The 20,995-nt window shown below is 49.6% G+C and overlaps 1 protein-coding gene across 1 annotated transcript in view; it reads right to left on the bottom strand.

Moving 5' to 3' along the window:
• mrasa (muscle RAS oncogene homolog a) overlaps positions 1-8,849 on the bottom strand; it is a 58,562-nt gene extending 49,713 nt beyond the window's left edge. The window contains exon 1 of the mRNA XM_078403320.1: positions 8,557-8,849. The gene's annotated coding sequence lies outside the window, so the exon portion shown is untranslated. The remainder of the gene's footprint in view (positions 1-8,556) is intronic.
• Between the last annotated feature and the right edge of the window lie 12,146 nt (positions 8,850-20,995).

Raw genomic sequence — 20,995 nt, 5'->3', positions numbered from 1 at the left:
TGGGAAGAAAATGTTGGACCCCCTCCACATAGAAACCAAACACAACAGCAGATCCTCGACTGGCCAGTAATGGTGAAGCCGATCCACTTGCAAACGCATTCACTCTCAGGGTGTGGATCAGCGTGCGCTCAGCCGATGGGGGCGTGACTGGCAGTGGCAGCGTTCACCACCCATCCCTAATGGCCCCCATGTTCAGGAGGCAGTTAAGAGCAAAGCCACAATGATAGGTCTGGAGTTACATTGAAGTCCATCTAGACAAAGACAAAGTCAACTCCGGGGCTTGGCCAGAAACGTCACCCATTCCTTCTGCCCAGAGGTGCTGCCTGTTGCGCTGAATTACTCCAGCATTTCGTGCCTATCTTTGGACAATTTCCTTCCCTGAACTATACCTGATGGTTTCACAGCTATCTTTGCTCGTAGAACAGTAAAGCACAGGTGCAGGCCCTTCGGCCCACTATGTCCATGCTGAATACGATGCCAGGTAAAACAAATCTCCTCTGTTTAGTTTTTCAGTTCAGAGATACAGTGCGGAAACAGGCCCTTTGGCCCACCGAGTCCAGAGCGACCAGCGATCCACGCACATTAACACTATCATAAACACACTAGGGACATTTTTTTCCATTTATACCAAGCCAATTAACCTACAAACCTGCACACAGAGGGTGGTGGGTGTATGGAACAAGCTGCCAGAGGAGGTCGTTGAGGCTGGGACTATCCCAACGTTGAAGAAACAGTTAGACAGGTACATGGATAGGACAGGTTCGGAGGGATATGGACCAAGCACAGGCAGGTGAGGCTAGTGTCAAGTCAAGTCAAGTCAATTTTATTTGTATAGCACATTTAAAAACAACCCACGTTGACCAAAGTGCTGTACATTTGATTAGGTTCCAATAGAAAAAAAAAAAATGAAAACATACAGTAGCACGCAAACAGTTCACAGCGCCTCCTCAATGAGCCTCAAACGCTAGGGAGTAGAAATAGGTTTTGAGCCTGGACTTAAAGGAGTCGATGGAGGGGGCAGTTCTGATCGGGAGAGGGATGCTGTTCCACAGTCTAGGAGCTGCAACCGCAAAAGCGCGGTCACCCCTGAGTTTAAGCCTAGACCGTGGGATAGTGAATAGCCCCAAGTCGGCCGATCTGAGGGACCTGGAGTTAGAGAGGGGGGTTAGAAGATTTTTGATGTAGGGGGGGGAGTGTCCATTTATGGCTTTATACGTGAATAGGAGGAGCTTGAAGTTGATTCTGTACCGTACAGGGAGCCAGTGGAGAGAGGCCAGAATCGGGGTGATGTGGTCCAGTGTAGCTGGGACATATTGGTCGGTGTGGGCAAGTTGGGCTGAAGGGCCTGTTTCTACACTGTATCACTCTGTGACTCCATGAATTCCATGACTCGCTGGAATTTAGAAGACTGAGGGGGGATCTTATTGAAACATATAAAATTCTTAAGGGGTTGGAGAGACTAGATGCGGGAAGATTGTTCCCGATGTTGGGGAAGTCCTTAACCAGGGGTCACAGCTTAAGGATAAGGGGGAAGTCTTTTAGGACCGAGATGAGAAAACATTTCTTCACACAGAGAGTGGTGAGTCTGTGGAATTCTCTGCCACAGAAGGTAGTTGAGGCCAGTTCATTGGCTATATTTAAGAGGGAGTTAGATGTGGCCCTTGTGGCTAAAGGGATCAGGGGGTATGGAGAGAAGGCAGGTACAGGTTACTGAGCTGGATGATCAGCCATGATCATATTGAATGGCGGTGCAGGCTCGAAGGGCCGAATGGCCTACTCCTGCACCTATTTTCTATGTTTCTATGTTTCTACGACTCATCCACTTCCTGCACCCGAGCAGCAATTTACAGAGGGCAATTAGCCTATAATGCTGCACGTCTTTGGGATGAGAAAGGTGACCGGTGCAACAGGAGGAAACCCACATGGTCGCAGGGAGAATGTGCAAATTCCAGACAGACAGCACCCGGGATCGAACCCGGCTCTCTGTGGCTGTGAGGCAGCAGCTCTACCAGTTGCGCCACGGTGCCACCCTGAATGTTTCTGAGTCAATGGTCTACAACTCCAGCTGCTAATCCAGTAATGTAACCAGCATGCCATCAAACCCTCATTGCAGTTAGAACAGTCACCTTTTTATTTAGGCCGTAGGTGAATATTCTACTCTACGGCTGCACCCAAGATAAAGAAAATGATGATTAACCGGCACATTGATTTGTTTAAAAAACAGAACATCTACACACTGATAAATTTTAAACAGATCTAGTTAATATTGTCCCAAGCAGGGGCAACACGACAGATTGCAGAGAAAATCTTTCAGTTCACGCTGTTTGAAAAGCAACAAACTAGGACGTGACAATATATTCAAACAAAAAGAAAATATTTAAAAATATCACCTATTTTTCTTTTTAAATGGATAGTAAAAGATAAAGTTCTGGGATAGCTCAGCGGGTCAGGTAGCATCTGTGAAAAAACATAGAGGGGCGTTTTCCTCTTTATAATGTTATGGAGTTATAACGTTATATATAACATATCCATGAACATTGCCTATCCAGAGATGCTGCCTGTCCCATTGAGATACTCCAGCATGGTGTCATTATTTGTAAACCGCCATCTGCAGTTCCTTGTGTCTAGAAAAAGATAACATTTGGTCAAGTTGAGAATAACATTTTCAGTTTAATAATTAGAGCACATGGTATTGGAGGTAGGGTACTGACATGGAAAGAAAATTGGTTGACAGACAGAGAGCAAAGAGTGGGGATAAATGGGTCCCTTTCAGAATGGCAGGCAGTGACTAGTGGGGTACCGCAAGGCTCGGTGCTGGGACCGCAGCTATTTACAATATACATTAATGACTTGGATGAAGGGATTAAAAGTACCATTAGCAAATTTGCAGATGATACAAAGCTGGGTGGTAGTGTGAACTGTGAGGAAGATGCTATGAGGTTGCAGGGTGACTTGGACAGGTTGTGTGAGTGGGCGGATGCATGGCAGATGCAGTTTAATGTGGATAAGTGTGAGGTTATCCACTTTGGTGGTAAGAATAGGAAGGCAGAGTATTATCTGAATGGTGTCAAGTTAGGAACGGGGACATACAACGAGATCTGAGTGTCCTAGTGCATCAGTCACTGAAAGGAAGCATGCAGGTACAGCAGGCAGTGAAGAAAGCCAATGGAATGTTGGCCTTCATAACAAGAGGAGTTGAGTATAGGAGCAAAGAGGTCCTTCTGCAGTTGTACAGGGCCCTAGTGAGACCGCACCTGGAGTACTGTGTGCAATTTTGGTCTCCAGATTTGAGGAAGGATATTCTTGATTTTGAGGACGTGCAGCGTAGGTTTACTAGGTTAATTCCTGGAATGGCGGGACTGTCATATGTTGAAAGACTGGAGCGACTAGGCTTGTATACACTGGAATTTAGGATAAGAGGAGATCTTATCGAAACGTATAAGATTATTAAGGGGTTGGACACGTTAGAGGCAGGAAACATGTTCCCAATGTTGGGGGAGTCCAGAACAAGGGCCCACAGTTTAAGAATAAGGGGTAGGCCATTTAGAACTGAGATGAGGAAAAACTTTTTCAGTCAGAGAGTTGTGAATCTGTGGAATTCTCTGCCTCAGAAGGCAGTGGGGGCCAATTCTCTGAATGCATTCAAGAGAGAGCTAGATAGAGATCTTAAGGATATCGGAGTCAGGGGGTATGGGGAGAAGGCAGGAACGGGGTACTGATTGAGAATGATCAGCCATGATCACATTGAATGGCGGTACTGGCTCGAAGGGCCGAATGGCCTCCTCCTGCACCTATTGTCTATTGTCTACAGAAGGGCAAATCTGCAGAAATTAGGTATTCATTTATATTGCTAATTGCAAATAATAATCAACAAAAAGTTCCCCAATTGCTGATGGCAATTGTACACGCCATTATGCTTAAGTGCCAATTAACTACCACATCACACAGAACAATTTAATCAAAATCTAACCGATACGGTACTGTTCCACAATCTAATTTTGAGCTGGACTAATTCCACTAGATTGAAGTTAACAAAATTGGTAATCTGATCATTTACCATTGGTGGCCGTGAAGAACAGCAACCTTGCTTTGCTATCTCCATAACTGAGTCACCAAACAGTAATCTGATGTATGGCCTCAGATCACTGCGCACAAGTGGGGCCTGAACAGCTCAGGGTCTTTTATCCCAACCCCAAGACCACGCCTTTATCTTATCAATCATTTTTATATTACTCACAACTTTAGTACAAATCAAAGAGTCCTCTTTCAGTTCATTGTTCAAAATGGAACTGGAATAGCCATGCAGAAACAATGGACTGCAGATGCTGGTTTATGCCAAAGACAGACACAGGGTGCTGGGCGAACTCAGCGGGTCAGGCAGCATCTCTGGAGTACAAGGATGGGTGATGCTTAGAGTCTGAAGAGAGGTCCCGACCCAAAACGTCACCCATCCTTTTTCTCCAGATACTTCCTGTACACATAAAGCTGGAGTAACTCAGCGGGTCAGGCAGCATCTCTGGAGAGAAAGAATGGGTGACGTTTCGAGTCGAGACCCTTCTTCAGACCCGAGACGTCACCCATTCCTTTTCTCCAGAGATACTGCCTGTCCCGCTGAGTTACTCCAGCTTTTTGTGTCTACCTTTGGATTAAACCAGCGTCTGCAGTTCCTTCTTATACGTATTTCTTGACACCCTGAATTATTCTAGCACTTTGTGTCTATCATGAGAATACCCTGTATAAGAAAATAACTGCAGATGCTGGTACAAAAAGGATTTATTCACAAAATGCTGGAGTAACTCAGCAGGTCAGGCAGCATCTCAGGAGAGAAGGAATGTGTGACGTTTCGGGTCGAGACCCTTCTTCAGACTGATGTCAGGGGGGCGGGACAAAGGAAAGATATAGGTGGAGACAGGAAGATAGAGGGAGATCTGGGAAGGGGGAGGGGAAGGGAGGGACAGAGGAACAATCTAAAGTTGGAGAAGTCGATGTTCATACCGCTGGGCTGCAAACTGCCCAGTTTACCCTGGTCTGAAGAAGGGTCTCGACCCGAGACGTCACCCATTCCTTCTCTCCAGAGATGCTGCCTGTCCCACTGAGTTACTCCAGCTTTTTGTGTCTCTCTTTGGTTTAAACCAGCATCTGCAGTTCCTTCTGACACATGAGAATATCCTTGATAGATTTGCCTTCCAAAGCTCTGTTGTCCGAATAAGATACGAGTTATGAGAGTGAAATGATAATGGTGGGATTATCAAGTTTACACCCCAGGATTATCAGACACAGTTTTTCATTTTCCATAGTGAATTACAATGACAGCTACCACACAAAATAAACGTGATTGATTTACTTTAGTGGTAACACAGTTTTAAGTGATAATGGAGAGTTACTTTCATTAGATTCTCACTAGAATGTTGGGGGCTGACCTTATAAAAGTTTACAAAATCAAGAGGTGTACAGATAGGATCGATTTTCATGATCTCCCCCACCCCCCCTCCAAGGGGCAGGGGAGTCTCAACCAGGAACCAGGGTTTAAGTCGAGAGGGGAAGTTTGAATAAGATCTAAAAAAAAGTAAACTACTGGATGAATTCAGTGAGTCAAGCAGCATCTGTGGAGGGAATTCAGGTATGGACCTTCCATCGAGAAAACGTATAGAAGTGTGAAAACACACTCTTTGGGACCCCGCTTAAAACTGGAAACGCCTACCAATTTATGATCAGGATACAATAGTCTATTGCTATTTGGGACATAATTAAGGGTGCAGAGGCCGGTTATTGGCTTTCTGTGGGTAGGAAGTAACAAGGAGGGTTAAAAACACCCAGGGTTTGATTTTGTTTTTTAACAAGTAGTTGCAATCCAACTTGGAGGGTCAGGCCACAAGTGTTGTCCATCAGTGGCTCCATCTCCCTCTCTCTCCCTTCCTCCCTGCCTCTCCCCCTCCCTCCCTCTCTCCCCCTCCCTCCCTCTCTCTCCCCCTCCCTCCCTCCCTCTCTCTCCCCCTCCCTCCCTCTCTCTCCCCCTCCCTCCCTCCCTCTCTCCCCTCCCTTCCTCTCTCCCCCTCCCTCCCTCTCTCTCCCCCTCCCTCCCTCTCTCTCCCCCTCCCTCCCTCCCTCTCTCTCCCCCTCCCCCTCCCTCCCTGCCTCTCCCCCTCCCTCCCTCTCTCTCCCCCTCCCCCTCTCTCCCCCTCCCTCCCTCTCCCTCTCCCTCCCTCTCCCTCCCCCTCCCTCCCTCCCTCTCCCCCTCCCTCTCTCTCCCCCTCCCTCCCTCCCACCCTCTCTCCCCCTCCCTCTCTCTCCCCCTCCCTCCCTCCCTCTCCCCCTCCCTCTCTCTCCCCCTCCCTCTCTCTCCCCCTCCCCCCCCCCCCTCCCTCTCTCTCCCCCTCCCTCCCCCTCTCTCCCCCTCCCTCCCTCTCCCTCCCTCTCCCTCCCTCCCTCTCTCTCCCCCTCCCTCCCTCTCTCTCCCCCTCCCTCCCCCTCTCTCCCCCTCCCTCCCTCTCTCCCTCTCTCCCCCTCCCTCCCTCCCTCTCCCTCTCTCCCCCTCCCTCCCTCTCTCCCCCTCCCTCCCTCTCTCCCCCTCCCTCCCTCTCTCCCCCTCCCTCCCTCCCTCTCCCCCTCTCTCCCCCTCCCTCCCTCTCTCTCCCCCTCCCTCCCTCTCTCTCCCCCTCCCTCCCTCTCTCCCCCTCCCTCCCTCCCTCTCTCCCCCTCCCTCCCTCTCTACCTGCCTCTCCCCCTCACCCTCCCTTTGCTCTTCCCCAAACACAACAAAAACACAGCCCTTGGAAACCCCCCTCCCCTTCCTCTTTCCAATGCACCAGAAACCACCACCTCCTCCTTCTCTTCCGCACCCCCTGTCTGTCCACAGAGCGAACCTCCTCCAACTGAGCTCTCTAATCCATGCTTAATATTCCAACAGTTGGTGCTTAAAAATAGCATGCAAGCGCCCAATTTGCAGCTAACCCGATCCAGTGTCTTCCCCAGCCAGCTCCCCCCTCCCTCCCTCTCCCCATTCTCCCCTTCTCTCTCTCCCCCTCTGTTTTCTCTCTCTCTTCCCTCCCCTCCTCTCTCTCTTCCCTCCCCTTCTCTCTCTCTCTCCCCTTCTCTCTCTCTCTCTCTCTCTCTCTCTCTCTCTCTCTCTCTGCCCCTCCCCCTCTCCTTCTCTCTGCCCCCTCCCCCCACCTCTCTCCACCCTCTCACTCTGCCCCCCCCTCTCTCTCCTCCCTCTCTCTCCCCTCCCCCTCTCTCTGCCCCTCCCCCTCTCTCTGTCCCCCTCTCTCTGCCCCCCTCCTCTCTTCCCCCTCCTCTCTTCCTCTCTGTCCCTCCCCCGTCTCTCTCCCCCCTTTCTACCCCCTTTCTCTCTCCCCCCCTTTCTCTCCCTCCCCTTCTCTCTCCCCCCTTCTCTCTCCCTCTTTCTCTCTCCCCCTTCTCTCTCTCTTCCCCCTTTCTCTCCCTCACCCCTTTCTCTCTCCCCCTTTCTCTCTGCCCCCCTCTCCCTCTACCCCTCTCCCGCTGCCCCCCCTCTCCCTCTGCCCCCTCTACCTCTGCCCCCCCTCTCCCTCTGCCCCCCTCTCCCTCTGCCCCCCTCTCTGCCCCTCTCCCTCTGCCCCCCTCTCTGCCCCCCCTCTCTGCCCCTCTCCCTCTGCCCCCCCTCTCTCTCTGCCCCCCTCCTCTCCCCCCTCTCTCTCTCTCTCCCCCTTTCTCTCTCCCCCTCTCTCCCTCCCCCTCCCCTCTCTCTCCCCCTCTCACCCCTATAACTCTCTCACCCTTCTCTCTCCCTATCTCTCTCCCCCCCTTTCTCTCTCCCCCCCCTCTCTCTCTCTCCCCCCCTTTCTCTCTCCCCCCCTATCTCCCTCCTTTCTCCCCCTTTCTCTCTCCCCCTTTCTCTCTCCCCCTTTCACTCTCCCCCTTCTCTCTTTCTCCCCCCCGCTCCTTCTCTCTCCCCCCTCCTTCCCTCTCCCCCCCTTCTCTCCTCCCTTCTCTCTTTCTCTCCCCCCCTCCTCCTCTCTTTTTCTCCTCTCTATCTCCCCCCCTTCTCTCCCCCCTTTCTATCTCTCCCCCCTTTCTATCTCTCCCCCCCTTTCTATCTCTCCCCCCCTTCTCTCCCCCTCTTCTCTCCCCCCGCTCTTTCTCTCCCCCCTCCTTTCTCTCTTTCTCTTCCCCCTCTCTATCCCCCCCTCTTTTTCTCCTCTATCTCTCCCCCTCTCTATCTCTCCCCCCTCTCTTTTTCTCCTCTTTCTCCCCCCCCCCTTTCTTTCTCTCTCTCCCCCCCCCTCCTTCTCTCTCTCTCCCCCCCCCCCCTCTCCCCCTCCCCCTGCCCCAGTGTTGCAGTGTCTAGACCCAGTGCATGTCTGGTCTCTCTCTTTCTCTCTCTCCCCCCCCCCTCCTTCTCTCTCTCCCCCCCCCCCTCTCCCCCTCACCCAGTGCATGTCTGGTGTCTCTCTCTCTCTCTCTCTCTCTCTCTCTCTCTCTCTCTCTCTCTCTCTCTCTCTCTCTCTCTATGGGGCCGTGCTGCCCCCCAGCCCGGGGTCTGGGCTTTGTCTCTCCCGCGGTCACACATTGACTCACAAGGGCTGGCGGTGGGCGCTCTCTGCTGCTGCTGCTGCTGCTGCTGCTCTCTCCTCTCCTCTCCCTCTGCTCTCCTCTCTCCTCTCTCCTCTCCTCCTCTATCCTCGGGTTTCAGCCGTGCATCGCCCCGGCTCCAGAAACACAAGAGGCTCCGACAAGGACGTCAGTCAGTCAGTCACTCAGTCAGTCAGTCCCAGCCCGCCGCTAGTTCCTGGTTTCACTGTCAGAGCTGCGTTGTGCACAGACTCTGACTGCTGTGATCTGATTCACAATGCGCTGCTCTCACACAAATGTGTGCACTCACGCTCTCCCTCCCCCTCTCTCCCCCCTCTACCCCCTCTCTCCCCTCTCCCTCTCCCTCTCCCTCCCCCCTCTCCCCTCCCTCTTGCACACATGTAAACTCCATCCCCCTCTCTCTCTCCCTCCTCTTCTCTCCCCCTCCTCTCTCACCCTCCCCTCTCCCCCCTCTCTTCTCCCCCTCTCTCTTCTCTCCCCCCTCTCTTCTCTCCCCCTCCCTCCCTCTCACCCCCCTCACTCCCTCCCTTCCTCTGCCCCCTCTCTTCTCCCTCCCCTCTCTTCTCTCCCCCTCTCTTCTCCTATCCCCCTCTCTTCCCTCCCCCTCTCCCCTCCCTCCTGCACACATGTAAACTCCATCCCCCTCTCTCTCTCCCTCCCCCTCTCTTCTCCCCCCTCTCTTCTCTCCCCCCTCTCTTCTCTCCCCTCCTCTCTCTCTCTCCCCCTCTCTCCCTCCCCCTCTCTCTCCCTCCCCCCTCTCTTCTCTCCCCCTCTCTTCTCTCTCCCCCTCTCTTCTCCCTCCCCCCCTCTCTCCCCCTCCCTCCCTCTCACCCCCCTCCCTCCCTCTCTCCCTCCCTCCCTCTCCCCCTCTCTTCTCTCCCCCTCTCTTCTCTCCCCCTCTCCTCTCCCCCATCCATTCACCTCCCACCCTCCCCCTCTATTCTCCCCCCTCTCACCCCCCTCCCTCCCCCCCTCTCTCTCTCCCCCTCTCTTCTCCCTCCCCCCTCTCTCCCCCTCCCTCCCTCTCACCCCCCCTCACTCCCTCTCTCCCTCCCTCCCTCTCTCCCTCCCTCCCTCCCCCCCTCTTCTCTCCCCCCTCTCTTCTCTCCCCATCCATTCACCTCCCACCCTCCCCCTCTATTCTCCCCCCTCTCACCCCCCTCCCTCCCTCCCCCCCTCTCTCTCTCCCTCCCCTTCCCCCCCTCCCTCTCTCCCCCTTCCTCCCTCTTTCCCTCTTCCTCCCTCTCTCCACCTTCCTCCCTCTCTCCAGCAGGTCTTTGGTATTTGGTTGGAAACCTGAGCACCCTGAGGAAACCCACGTGGTCACAAGGAGAAATTGCAAACTGCAGACAGACGGCACCCGAGGTCAAGATTGAACGGGCGTCTCTGGTGCTGTGAGGTAGCATATCTACCAATTGTAGACAGCAAAAGCAGGACTACATTATTGCTATTGAATTTTTGTTTCCTGAAAGAAGGATTTGGTAGCAGGAAGAATGATATTCCATAGTTTCAATTGTTTCCCTTTGAGGACCTCCAAAAATTACATTGTAGGAACATAACTTTCACATTAGGTTGTGCAAAGACGCACTTTATTTTCCACAGCAAGTCAGCTTCACATTTTTGATTCCAAAAATCAAAAATCAATTTCTTGAAATTGTTATTAGAAACAGAGAAACATTGGGAAAAAAAGGTGCAGGATTAGACCATTCGGTCCTTCGAGCCAGCACCGCCATTCAATATGATCACGGCTGATTATCTAAAATCAGTACCCAGTTCCTGCTTTCTCCCCATATCCCTTGATTCCTTTAGCCCTGAGGGTTAAACCTAACTCTCTTGAAAACATCCAGTGATTTGGCCTTCACTGCCTTCTGTGGCAGAGAATTCCGCAGATTCACAACTCTCTGGGTGAGAAAGCTTTTCCTCATCTCAGTCCTAAATGGCCGACCCCCCCTTATTCATAAACTGTGACCCCTATTGCCAGGGTAATGATGAGTGGTGCAGATGATATTTGTGGTGATTTTCAGGTGAAGGCATCACTTTTTGTGTCACATTTGCCCACAGCACAATAGGAAGTCATCAAGTGATATCACATGAGTTGGAAAGCTGATTGTAGTTTCTGCAAGAAATGTATGTTATTCCAGAAATTGATTACACACTCTTCGGACAAGGCTTACGCACAATTAAATGATTCTGAATCCAGCTGGAAGATCCTTTTGGTTTGATTCGGTCATGGTAACTGCCTCTATTTGTTTGGTCTATCTTATTGCTTAATAATATCTTTGTTTTTTGCCTTACCATTGTTTCAGTTCAGTTTATTGTCACGTGTACCGAGGTACAGTGAAAAGCTTTTGTCGCGTGCTATTCAGTCAGCGGAAAGACAATGCACGATTACAATCGAGCCATTTACAGTGTACAGATGCACGATAAGGGCCTAAAGTTTAGTGCAAGCTAAGCCAGCAAAGGATAGACCAATGAGGTAGACAGTGGTTCAGGGCTGCTCTCTGGTTGAGATAGGATGATTCAGTTGCCTGATAACAGCTGGGAAGAAACTGTCCCTGAATCTGGAGGTGTGCCATTTCACACCTATACCTTTTGCCCGATGGGAGAGTGGAGAAGAGGGAATGGCCAGGGTGCAACCCGTCCTTGATTATGCTGCTGGCCTTGCCGAGGCAGCGTGAGATACAAATGGAGTCAATGGAAGGGAGGTTGGCTTGTGTGATGGTCTGGGCTGCGTCGACAATTCGCTGCAATTTCTTGCGGTCCTGGATGGAGCTGTTCCCAAACCAAGCTGTGCTGCATCCTAATAATTGTAACCTGTCTGTTCAGATTACATTATTAATCACAATGGTGGAAACAAATGAATGGAGGAGGTCAAAGAGAGGAGGAGCAGTTGAACTTTCCATATCTACCTTTTTTTAATCAAAAAATACTTTATTCAAATAATAAATATAATTTACAAAACATATTTTTAAACAAGCCCATCCGACATTTCCTGGAGGTTACATTCGATACAGGCATTCATTTAGACATTTACATACATTTACCCAGTATCCCTTATTTGGAGGGGCGTCTCTCTCCACCACACCCTGCCCCCCCCCCCCCATGTCCAGCAGCGGAAGGACCCTAGACTGTGCTCCTCCCCCACAGGGCCTTAGCGTTGGCTGCACCAAGCTTCAGTGCGTCCCTCAGCACGTACCCCTGCAGTCTGCAGCGGGCCAGTCGGCAACATTCCTTGACGGACAGCTCGCTCCGCTGGGAGGCCAACAAACCTCGGGCAGACCAAAGAGCGTCTTTCACCGAGTTGATGACCTTCCAGCAGCACTCGATGTCAGTCTCGGAATGCGTCCCTGGGAACAGTCCGTAGAGCACAGAGTCCTCTGTGACGGAGCTGCTCGGAATGAATCGTGACAGGGACCCCTGCAGACCTCTCCAGACTCTCCTGGCAAATCCACACTCTGTGAAGAGGTGGGCCACCGTCTCCTCTCCGTAGCAGCCGTCCCGAGGGCAGCGTGCGCTGGTAGTGAGGTTCCGGCGGTGCAGGAAGGATCTGACAGAGAGGGCTCCCCTCACCGCCAGCCAAGCCAGGTCTTGGTGCTTGTTGGTTAGTTCTGGCGATGATGCATTTTGCCAGACAAGCTGGGCTGTCTGTTCTGGGAACCACGCCACAGGATCCATGGAGTCATTCCCCTGCAGTGCCTGCAGGACGTTCCGTGCTGACCACTGCCCGATGGACTTGTGGTCAAAGGTGTTGTTCCGGAAGAACCTTTCCACAAACGACAGGTGGTTCGGCAATGTCCAGCTGACTGGCACATTGCGTGGCATCTGCGCCAGGCCCATCCTTCGCAACACCGGGGACAGGTAGAACCTCAGCAGGTAGTGGCATTTGGTGCCCACGTGCCTTGGCTCTATGCTCCGCCTGATGCAGCCACACACGAAGGTGGCCATCAGAATGAGGGCGACGTTGGGCACGCTTTCACCCCCGTTGTCTGCCGACTTGTGCATTGTGGCTCGTAGCACCCGGTCCATCGCCGACCCCCAGATGAAGCGGAAGACGGCCCGGGTGATCCCCTTGGCATAGGAGGGGGGGACGGGCCACACTTGCGCCAAGTACAGCAGCCCCGAGAGCACCTCACACCTGATGACCAGGTTTTTCCCCGTGATGGAGAGGGAGCGCTGCTTCCACAGCTCCAGCTTCTTCCCCACCTTGGCTATCCGCTCCAGCCAATTCTTGTCACACGCCCCAGCTTTCCCGAACCAGATCCCCAGCACTTTCAGGAAGTCAGGCTTGATGGTGAAGGGGATGGAAGATCGGTCGGGCCAGTTGCCAAAGAGCATGGCCTCGCTCTTCCTGCGGTTTACCCTGGCCCCCGTGGCCAACTCAAACTGGTCGCAGATGCTGATCAGTCTGCGGACCGACCCTGGATCCGAGCAGAAGACGACGACATCGTCCATGTACAGGGAGGCCTTGACCTGAGTGCCCCCACTGCCTGGCAATGTCACTCCTCTTATGCTCGCATCCTTCCTGATGGATTCGGAAAAGGGTTCAATGCAACAGACGAACAAGACAGGGGAGAGAGGGCAACCCTGCCTGACTCCAGACCTGACGGGGAAGCTGTCTGATTCCCACCCATTAATTTGGACTGCACTACAGATATCGGAGTAGAGCAGTTTTATCCACTTCCTGATTCCCTCCCCAAAGCCCATTTTGGAGAGCACGTCCCTCATGTACGTGTGCGATATCCTGTCGAAGGCCTTCTCCTGGTCCAAGCTGACCAGGCAGGCATCCACCTGTCTGTCCTGCACGTAGGCAATGGTATTTCTCAGCAGCACCAGGCTGTCTGAGATTTTCCTGCCAGGTACAGCACAGGTTTGGTCCGGGTGGATCACCTGTCCCAGAGCAGACTTGACCCGGTTGGCGATGGCCTTAGACAGGATCTTGTAGTCTACATTTAACAATGTGATGGGTCTCCAATTCCTTATGTCATTCATCTCCCCCTTCTGCTTGTAGATCAGGGTGATGCTGCCCTTCCTCATAGAGTCTGACATGCTGCCGGCTAGAAGTATGTCATTGTACACTTCCAGCAGGTCCGGGCCCACCCAGTCCCACAGAGCCGAGTACAACTCTGCCGGTAAGCCATCGCCTCCGGGAGTTTTACTCGAGTCAAAGGAACGGATGGAGCCAGTCAGCTCCTCCAGGGTCAGTGGTTGGTCCAGACTATCCAGCTTGCTGTCGTCCAAGACTTCCGTGATGGAGGACAGGAAGTTCTGTGGTCTTTTTATCGTACAGATCCTTATAAAAGGATCTGCAGATCTTGAGCATGTCTGTCTGCGAGGATGTTACCGAGCCGTCCTCCTCCCTAAGGCTGTTGATCACAGAGCTCCCCCTGTGAACCTTATGGAAGAAGAAACGTGAGCACGTCTCATCCTGCTCAACATGGCGGACCCTGGACCGGAAGATGATCTTGGAGGATTCAGAGGTAAAGAGCCGAGCTTGCCGGCCCTTCAACTCTCTCAGTTCCTCCCTCACATCCACCCCTCTCCTCTGCAGAAGGAGCAGTTGCTGCAAATCTGTCTGGAGTTGACACAATTCCCTCTTACCCTGTCTTGCTCTCTGAACACCTTTGGAGACGAAGAACTTCTTGATGTTCTCCTTTGTTGCCTCCCACCAGAGTGTCTGGGGAGTCAAAGAGGGGCCTCACAGTTCTCCAACATGCGTAGTCCCTCTTTAGCTCCTCAACGTTCTCCGGGGTCAACAGCTCCACATTTAACTTCCACGTCCCTCTGCCCACCTTCCGGTCCTCCTGTAGGTGACAGGTGGCCTGAAGGAGGCAGTGGTCAGAGAAGAACACCGGCGCGAGGTCGGTGTGTCTGACCGTGACGGCCCTCGATGTGAAGAGGAAGTCTTTTTTTTATTTTTTTTAATATTTTATTTTTGAAAAGCATATGTACAAATCGAAATAAGAAAAAACACATTTGTTACAAAGTTCTTACATAGCTTCAATTTTTAAATTTTTGAAGAGAGAAAGTAAAAATAAAATATAAAACTATAAACTTGGGGAGAGAGAGTAAGAGGGTTAAAAAAAAAAAAGGATCTAACAATAAAAATTAACGGGAGTAGATCCGGGAGACAAAAACCACAGCTGTACATCCAACCCCCAACTCAAGTTTCAACTTTTTATTTAATTTTTTTTAATTTTAGTCCTGTGCCAAACCCATTTACTTTTCTAAAAATTCAATAAATGGAGACCATATTTTTAAAAATAACTCAGGTTTGTCGATTAAGGCAAACCTTATTTTTTCCAAATGCAGGGTCTCTGTCATTTCCATAGTCCACATTTTAATTGTGGGGGTTATTGGTTTTTTCCAAAATTTAAGTATTAGTTTTTTCGCAGTTATTAAACTGTAATCAAGAAAATGTACCTGACTTACTATAAAATTTGCAGTATGTTCTGATAATCCTAAAGAAATTAATTTTGGGTCCATATCTAATTTTTTATTAATAACTTTAGAAACTATTTAAAAAATCTCCAACCAGAAGTTTTGCATTTTTATACAAGTTACGAAAATATGAGTTAAATTAGCTTCTTGAAATTGACATTTATCACACATAGGAGAGATACTAGGAAAAATCCTATTTAATTTCGTCTTCGAATAATGTAATCTATGTATTATTTTAAATTGTATTAAGGAATGTCTAGTATTCAATGAACATTGATGTATATGTTGTAAACTTTCATCCCATATATCTTGCATTATAAATTGATTCAATTCGTCCTCCCATGCTCGTCTATAAGATTCTGATGACGGAATGTCAATGTCAAGGAGAATATTGTAAATAAAAGATATTAATTTATTTGAGTTATAATGTCGATTCAGGCATACATCAAGTGTTTCTGGACCTCTAAACTTATGTTCTTGCATGTGTGATTTTACATAATCTCTAAGTTGTAAATATCTAAAATAATTATTAACATGTAATCCGTACTTCTGCTGTAACTCCTGAAACGAAAGAAAAGTTCCCTTATGATAAAGATCTCCCACCCTTTTGATTCCATAACTTTTCCATTGAGCAAAGCCTCTATCTAAGACAGACGGTTTAAAAGAAGGATTATTCGCAATAGGAAGGAAAACAGATAATTTACTCAATTTTAACGTAAGCTTTAATTGTTTCCAGGTACGGATAACACTATGTATAATGGGATTACCTCCATATGTTTTTTTATTTAAATTTATTGGAGCTAAGAGGATCGCACCAATATCGAATGGTAAACAATCCTCTTTCTCCATCTTTAACCAATCCGGTTGTTGATCAGAATCATCCAACCAGCAGGTTATATTTTTAATATTAACCGCCCAATAATAAAATAAAAAGTTAGGTAAAGCAATTCCTCCATTAATTTTAGACTTACATAAGTGTCTTTTATTCTATGAGTCTTGTAGTCCCAAATAAAATTAGTAACAATTGAATCAATTTAAAAAAAAAACTTTTTTGGAAGGTAGATCGGAATTGCTTGAAATAAGTATAGTAGCTGTGGAAGAAAGATCATCTTTATAGCATTACTACGACCAACTAATGATATAGGAAGTGTTTTCCAAAATTGGATATTTCTGTGTAATTTAGCAAGTAAAGGAGGAAAATTTGATTTAAATAAAGAAGTATATTTCCTAGTCACGTAAATTCCAAGATATTTAAACTTTTCATAGGCAATTTTAAAAGGAAATTGTTGAAGTATGGCATAATTTCACTTTTATACCAGTTAATTCTATAACCTGAAAATGAACCAAATTGAGTTATGAGATTTAATAAATTCGGAATGCTAATTTCTGGCTTTGTAATATATATTAATACATCATCCGCATATAAAGAAATGTTATTGGTTGTATGTTTAGTGTTGTAGCCATAAATATCTGAATTTGATCTAGTACTCTCAGCAAGTGGTTCTATAATAAGGGCAAATAAAAGTGGTGATAGTGGACATCCTTGTCTACAACCCCTAGCTAAATGAAATTTAGATGACAGCATTTGATTAGTTAATATTCTAGCTGTTGGGGATGTATATAAAAGTTTCACCCATGCACAAAAATTTTCACCTAGTTGAAATTTTTCCATCACTGAGAAAAGATAGGGCCATTCTACTTGATCAAATGCTTTTTCAGCATCTAGCGAGATGATTGCTAAATCTTCATTTAATAGTCTATTTGAATAAATTATATTAAACAAGCGTCTCAAGTTAAAAAATGAATATCGTTTGGCTGAAGAGGAAGTCTATCCGGGACTGGGCTGAACCATTCAGTCCTGACCTGGTGAACCGCGGCTGGGCCCCGCCTGCAGGGTCACTGAAGGCGTCGCGCAGCTTTGCATCTTTGACCGTCTCCACCAGGAGTTTGGAGGTGCCGTCCAGTCTGTGGTTGGCACTGCAGGATCGTCCAGCCGCATTGATGATGCAGTTGAAGTCACCGGCCAGAACGAGCGGTCTAGACGTGGCCAGCAGCGGTGGGAGCTGCTGGAGGACGGCCACCCGCTCGCTCCGCCTGGGTGAGGCATACACATTGATCAGCCGGAGCGGAGAACCACGGTACATTACATCCACCACCAGGAGACGCCCCACCACCACCTCCCTTACCTCAGTGATGGTGAAGCCCCCTCCCCGCAGCAAGATCCCCAGACCAGACGCACGACAATCATTGCCCCCCGACCATACTGACAGTCCGTGGGGCCACCATCGCGACCACCTCCGATAGCAGCGAAGGTGTGGCAGCCCGCACTCTTGTAGAAAAGTCACATCCGCCTTTACCTTGGCCAGGTACTGCAAGGCGTTGACACATCGCGCAGTGCTCTTCACACTGCGCACGTTTAAGGATGCCAGTTTCAGCTCCATTGTCCTTTAGAGTTCCAGGCCGTCCTTCTCCTCCCACGTGAGCATCGTCTGGGTGAGTTCCAGCACCTTTTTGTGGCACAGGTACTGGTACTGGGTGTTGGCTTCCTCAGCACAGGGTGAATTTTCTGGCATGGCTCCTGCGATGCTCCCGGTCTCCCGGAGCTGGGGCCCATTTGCCACTGCACTGCTCCCGGTCTCCCGGAGCTGGGGCCCATTTGCCACTGCACTGCTCCCGGTCTCCCGGAGCTGGGGCCCATTGGCCACTGCAATGCTCCCGGTCTCCCGGAGCTGGGGCCCATTGGCCGTTGTGCTGCTCACGGTCTCCCGGAGCAGGGGCCCATTGGCCGCTGCACTGCTCCCAGTCTCCTGGGGCTGGGGGACAACAGACATGTTCTTCCTCTTACCTTCCTCCTCCCCCGTTGTCGGCTCCTCCCGGTCGCCCCATCCTCGTCTACCGATCAGTAAATGGTATCTCCCGGTGGCCAAGCACTTTAACTCCCCCTCCCATTCCCCAGTCTGACCTCTCTGTCATGGGCCTCCTCCAGTGCCATAGTGAGGCCCGCCGGAAATTGGAGGAGCAGCACCTCATATTTCGCCTGGGCAGTTTGCAGCCCGGTGGTATGAACGTCGACTTCTCCAACTTCAGATAGCTCCTCTGTCCCTCCCTTCCCCTCCTCCTTCCCAGATCTCCCTCTATCTTCCTGTCTCCACCTATATCCTTCCTTTGTCCTGCCCCCCTGACATCAGCCTGAAGAAGGGTCTCGACCCGAAACGTCACCCATTCCTTCTCTCCCGAGATGCTGCCTGACCTGCTGAGTTACTCCAGCATTTTGTGAATAGATGGTATCATCGCATTGATTGTCATCAATTCAAGAGGTGCTCCACCCAGGAATATTTTTAGTCATGCACCGCATAAGTACTGCATCAAAGAAAAGGTTGCATGGACTGGTGAAAATCTCAAAAATATGCAGATGCTGGAAATCTTAAACAAAAACAGAAAATGCTAAACACGCTGTATGGGTCAGCCAGCATCTTTGGAGTTTAGAGAAACAGTGTGGAAATAGGCCCTTTGGCCCACTGAGTCCGTGCCGACCAGCAATTAAACGTGCACTAGTTCTGTCCTGCACACTAGGGGGCTTTTACTGAAGACAATTAACCTACAGACCTGCACGTCTTTGGAGTGTGGGTGGAAACCAGAGCACCCGGAGAAAGCCTATATTGTCACAGGGAGAACATGCAAACTCTGTGCAGACAGCACCCATAGTCAGGATCAAACCACAGGGGGTATGGGGAGAAGGCAGGAACGGGGTACTGATTGAGAATGATCAGCCATGATCACATTGAATGGTGGTGCTGGCTCGAAGGGCCGAATGGCCTCATCCTGCACCTATTGTCTATTGTCTATTGTCAAACCCTGGTCTCTGGCGCTCTAAGGCAGCAACTCTACCGCTACGCTATTGTGCCGCCCTGTGGAAAGAGATGCAGAAGTAGGATTTTTGGTTGAAGAACTCCCGTTTAGTTGAAGGGTCTTCAACAGATGCCGACTGAGCTTCCAACGTCCCTTGTTTATAAATGGATGGGTTTTGAATCTTTATGTGTTCCTAGACGTATGGATATGGGCAGGATTGTTTAGTTTAGTTTAGTTTAGAGATACGGCCCGGAAACAGGCTCTTCGGCCCACCGAGTCCGCAACGACCAGCGATCCCGGAACATTAACACTGTCCTGCACACACTAGGAACAATTTCACATTTATAACCGAGCCAATTAACCTGCAAACCTCTACGTACTTGGAGTGTTGGAGGAAACTAAAGATCTCGGAGAAAACCCATGCAGGTCACAGGGAGAACGTACAAACTACATACAGTCAGCACCCATAGGAAGGAATGTACCTGGGTCTCTGGCGTTGTAAGGCGGTAGCCATATCACTGCGCCACCATGCCGCCCGATTGATATTCTTGCCGCTGTAGAATAAAGGGATGAACAGAAGAGAGATGCATAAGTAGATGTACATTGTGGAGTTTTATATGACAATTGTTTCTCAACATTGGGTTAGTTTAGAGATACACCGTGGAAACCGGCTCTTCCGCCCACCGAGTCCGCACCGACCACCGATCCCCGCACATTAACACTATCCTACACACACGAAGGACAATTTTACATTTATACCCAGCCAATTAACCTACAAACCTGTACGTCTTTGGAGTGTGGGATGAAACCGAAGATCTCGGAGAAAACCCACGCAGCTCACGGGGAGAACGTACAAACTCCGTACAGACAAGCTACCCGTAGTCGGGATCGAACCCGGGTCTCTGGCGCTGTAAGCGCTGTAAGCGCTGTAAGGCAGTAACTCTACCGCTGTGCCACCGTGCCGCCCTTTGATGAAGAATTTTAATGGAGTTTTCCCCTCAGGAAATAATTTTCTCCTTATGTCCTTTAGGAACAGTATTTGGCCCCTTGGGTCTGATCCTCTATCTCCTTGTTTTCTTTAATTGTATCTATTTAAGTGCATTGATCACCTGTTGCCAGAGCATCCACCAGATTCCTAAGTAAAGGATTGCAGAATTACTTTCTCCCTGTGTACACAGGCGATTCCTGAATCATTGTTCCCGAATGACTTGGTTTAAATTCTAAGATCATGTCAGATTCTTCTTGATACCAAACAGCGGAAAACAGTTGCTCATTGGTTAGCAAGTCCTCTTAACCTGTTTTTCGCATCTTGAAATGAGACTGTCCCCTGCTGGTCTTCAAAAACGCAATGGAATACAGACATAATTACTTGTAAACTAAAACCTATCCATATGACGATGTCCCTCCCCAAATCCCAACTCTTTCTTGGCTGTGCATTGCAGTGTTGTAATTACTTCTGTCTTGTCCTGTGATTGATGAAATCTTGTCCAAAAGTTATAACTTTTGGGCGGCACGGTGGCGCAGCGGTAGAGTTGCTGCCTTACAGGGAATGCAGCGCTGGAGACTCAGGTTCGATCCTGACTACGGGCGCCGTCTGTACGGAGTTTGTACGTTCTCCCCGTGACCTGCGTGGGTTTTCTCCGAGATCTTCGGTTTCCTCCCACACTCCAAAGACGTACAGGTATGTAGGTTAATTGGCTGGGCAAATGTAAATGAAAAAAATTGTCCCTAGTGTGTGTAGGATAGTGTTAATTTGCGGGGATCGCTGGGCGGCGCGGACTCGGTGGGCCGAAGGGCCTGTTTCCGCGCTGTATCTCTAAATCTAAAAAAAAAATCTAAAAACAGTAGAATTCACATTCACAAACCTGGTCGTATAGATAGGTTATAGTTTGAGAAAAGATAGACACAAAATGCTGGAGTAACTCAGCGGGACAGGCATCAACTCCGGAGAGAAGAAATGGGTGACGTTTTGGGGTCGAGACCCTTCTTCCTTTTTAGGTTTGAGTTTAGCTTAGTTTGGAGATTCAGCATGGAATCAAGCCCTTTGGCCCACAGAGCCCACATTAGAGGCAGATAACATGTTCCCAATGTTGGGGGAGTCCAGAACAAGGGGCCACAGTTTAAGAATAAGGGGTAG

The sequence above is a fragment of the Rhinoraja longicauda genome, chromosome 8 (genome assembly GCF_053455715.1).
Source record: "Rhinoraja longicauda isolate Sanriku21f chromosome 8, sRhiLon1.1, whole genome shotgun sequence".
Lineage (NCBI taxonomy): Eukaryota > Metazoa > Chordata > Chondrichthyes > Rajiformes > Arhynchobatidae > Rhinoraja > Rhinoraja longicauda.
The sequence above is the reverse complement of the archived record's forward strand: the minus strand, read 5'-3'. Positions and strand labels throughout refer to the sequence as shown.